Here is a 4,059-nt window from a genome sequence, read left to right as displayed (position 1 = left end):
GAAAAAAAAAAATCCACATAATGGACTCCCCTGGCAGTCCAGTGATTAAGAACTCCATGCTTCCCATGCAGAGGGTGTGGGTTTGATTCATAGTCAGGCAAGTAAGATCCCACAAGCTGCACAGGCCAAAAAGAAAGGAAAGAAAATCCACTTAAGAAGAGACCTGAAAGTGAAGTCACTCAGTTGTGTCTGACTCTTTGCAATCCCATGGACTGTAGCCTGCCGGGCTCCCCCGTCCATGGGATTTCTCAGGCAAGAATACTGGAGGGGGTTGCCATTTCCTTCTCCAGGGGATCTTTCCTACCCAGGGATCAAACCCTGGTGTCCCACATTGCAGGAAGACTCTTTACCATTTAAAGAGAGCTGGAGTTAGGCATGTTAGTGTTGGGTGAGACAGCTTATCAGTACCCTGGCTTTGACTGGATTGCCTTGTGACTCCTTAGCCTTTTCACTGTCTGCGAGGGCATAGGGAAACCATGCAGGGGCCAAAGGCTCACATCCTCAGGCTACAGTGACCAGAACAAAAGAGTTCAGAAGATCAAAGGAAAGAAAAGAATCCTATTTATTCTTCCAAAAGAGAGTAAAGTCTTTCTTGAAAATGCTTGAGCCAGATTTCCCAGGCATATCATTGGCCAGAGTTAGTTCAAACACCCAACTGGTAAAGGAAAACAGAATCTTTTAAAACCAATTTAAAGCCATGATTTCTTACCTCCAAGTGCATATTGCTGTCAAAACAAAATTGTAAGTAAGAATAAGAAATGTCTGGTAGATAGAAAATTAACCATACTGTCATTGTGTAAAACCCATGATTAAAACTGAAACTCCTGTGTTATTACTTCAGCTTTATATTTATTTGCATATTCAACCTAGCAAAAATTGCAAACAACAGAAAAAAAAAAATCAACCAACCATAATACCCAACCAAAGGAGCCAAATAAAATATTGCACTGAATTATTTCTCTACAATGCTTGCATCCTATTTTTCATGTGAGTTGAAATACAGAAACATACACCAATACTGCATATGGTTGTTTATCTGTACTGAACGCATTATATCTGTTCCTTCTCAGATAATAATACTACACTTAGGGTACACTTCCTGTTATAGTTTTCCTCACATTGCTTTGTGATATATTAAAATGCCTTGCTTCTTCACTTAAATATCAGTTTTTAAATGGCAGGCAAATCTTTATATTTTTGTAGCCTTGCAGATTTGGATACTACTAGTTCATAGGAAATAAATAAATATTTATCATATGAATAGATGTTGAGGAATAATGAAGCCGAGGAATATGGATGGATGAATGAATAACAGTCTTGTCATATTGAGGTTTAATCATTGTTTTCTGTAGGGAAAGTCAATATCATTCTTTCCAGTTTATTCTTAATCACTAACTAGCTACACACTCAGTTGGATTTCTATTCATGATTGCAAGTTCTTTACAATTTTAATTGGCTCACCAGACAGACTTCTTGTTTTTGAGTTTTAAAATGAGATAAAATAGATTATCTATCTTATTCAAAAATGAGCTTTAGATTGCAAAGTATAAATCTTTTGGACTGCTATGCTTTTGTGTGTTTATAAAGAATAGTGTAGTGTTTTTCTAATATGTCACCTTAACTAAACTGGATCTATATATATTTCCCAGAATTTCATTTTCTTTTGGTTCCAGGTTAGTGTTGGCCTAAGAAATTCACATGTCATTTGTTAAACAGAAGTGAGTTAGCGTTTCCCCACTGTGAAGGTGCTTGTAGTCAATGCACACTTTGAATCTCATGTATATTTTTACTAAACAGCTGGCTCACATGGCTGGTGTCTTCCAGCAATCAGTTCCTTCATTCTTTCCACTTTCATCTGATCCTCCACCTTTTCCAAATGCAGGACCGGATGCAAATACACGTCTGAACTAAAAGGCTGCATCCTGCAGGTTACTGACATTACCAATGGTGTTGTTTACGAGAGATGGAGTGGGGTTCAGTTTTAATTTGTGAGTTTCATTTTATTCTTGTGGGTTCCAGTTTGGGCTTACTCTCCCTCATTTCTTGCCAACCTTCTGTTCCCAAGTGCTGGCCCTAATGACCCTGTTCACAATACTATATGCAGAAGCAACAAGGTTACACGATTCTGCAAAGTTTAATCCCTACAACAAATTCCTTAATGGATATTGCATATAGTAAATTTACTGATCAAACTGATACAACTAATACATGATGTATTATAGGTTCATGAATTTGAGCAATTAAAATTTTTCCTGGTTGTATTAAAATGAAGAGTCAATTTTTGTCTTAAAATGGAAGAATTAAGAAATAAACCTTTTGAAAAACTCAGCAGAGCTGCTGAGAGAGACCCAGAGCTGTCATGCCAAGATCCAACCCCAAGCAGAATGACAGGCACCTTTCTAAGCAAAGCGCTTCCACACAGAAGCTTTTCTTAGAGAATAAGCAAACGCAACTTTCATTTTCTTCTGGTATATATTACTTCATATGATTATTATTTCAGCTAATAATTGACGGCACCACTTTTCTGTCTTTAACACTCTGTTGTAAGCTTCTTAAGAGTCTATGTGTTTGTAGATCTTGGACACGTGGTTGGTTCTCAAAAACATAAGTTGATAAATGAATACTCTAGCAGAATACACTGAAGGAAAATGCAGCTTCACAAATGTCACTGTACATAGGTCTGACTAGTAGCTGGAGTTTAGAAACAGAGTGGTTGAAGGAAAAAAAAAAAAAAAAAAAACGGTTCATGGGAACAGCAAGCCCAGTATGAAAAGTAAGGGGTAAAAGAAATCATTAGTTAAGAACACACAAGAAAATCCCATATGAGGTTGCGAAAAGAAAGAAGGTGATAGAGAGTAAGAGACAGAGAGAGGGACAGGAAGAAAGAGGGAGAGGGCCAAACAATTTCAAAACCCATATAGTTTTCTTAATTTGACATGGATAAGGGCTTTAATAATTCCTATTGAAGACTTAGTTTATTATTTGAAGGAACTGTATAGTATACACAGTTGTTAGGAAAATTGAATGATAATTGACTATTAACTAAATGTAAATCAAGCAGTTTTTATTTTGATTTAACGATTCTTCCAGGAATTTTTGTGAACAGATTTCCAACAAAGGTGGACTATACATGATGTTTGGTAAAATTTTGCTACCTTATATTACAGTCTTCTTTCACAAGGTTCATTGTTTCTTTATGTGACATAAATTATTTTCTTTCCTAATTAGAACATTTTTATTGTTTGAGACTTGACCTGAATGTCCATAAATCTTCACCATTTAGAACTTCTGCTTTATAAATGTTTAAACTATCCATATATCTCTGATCTTATGTTTGGCGTTTACTGAACATTAATTAATTCATTAGTCAGCTAATTAAAATTAAATCCAAGGGAAACTGAAGTGTGGCATTATGAAAATCAGCATGCACAATTAATTCATTGTCTCCTTGGCTTACAAACTTCACCAAAAATAACTTTTATTTTCTGGTCTTCAATAGTCTAGGAGGCATGTTCTGTTTCATTGCCACACAGCTACATTATTAGGATTTAGAATTCAAGGGTATTTCTGTTAATTCTATAAAGAAGGCCCATTAAATTTATAAATATGCTAATATTTGAGCTCAAAACTAAATGCATAAGATTCACAGTAAATAGCTCAAGGAGATGGAGAATAAAAGTGGTTTCTTATGATTAAAGGAAGTAAGCACTCTATTCAATAGTATGAAAAATGAAAGTTGAATGGTCAACAACACATAAGGAGATGAATAAGTGCCACATATAAACTTACATATGGAGCTTAGTGTATCACCTAGAAGTTCTTTAATCTGCAAAAATCATTAACTTGCCTGTTTAATCATCAGTGAAATAAACAGGAGTGTTGTTTATTTTTGAGTAACAGAAAACTGTGGATATGCTGTTTTTGCCAGTGGTTTAAAATTGTGAAAACCAACTTTTCTATGATTCTCTTATCTTCTCTTTATGATAGTAAATAGTTGCTAAAGCTCCAAGTATTATAAGCATGTTCAGTGCAGGAGAAAGTATTAAGGTGCAGAGCCAG

The sequence above is a fragment of the Bos mutus genome, chromosome 16, assembly GCF_027580195.1.
Source record: "Bos mutus isolate GX-2022 chromosome 16, NWIPB_WYAK_1.1, whole genome shotgun sequence".
NCBI classification, from domain to species: Eukaryota; Metazoa; Chordata; class Mammalia; order Artiodactyla; family Bovidae; genus Bos; species Bos mutus.
The sequence above is the reverse complement of the archived record's forward strand: the minus strand, read 5'-3'. Positions refer to the sequence as shown.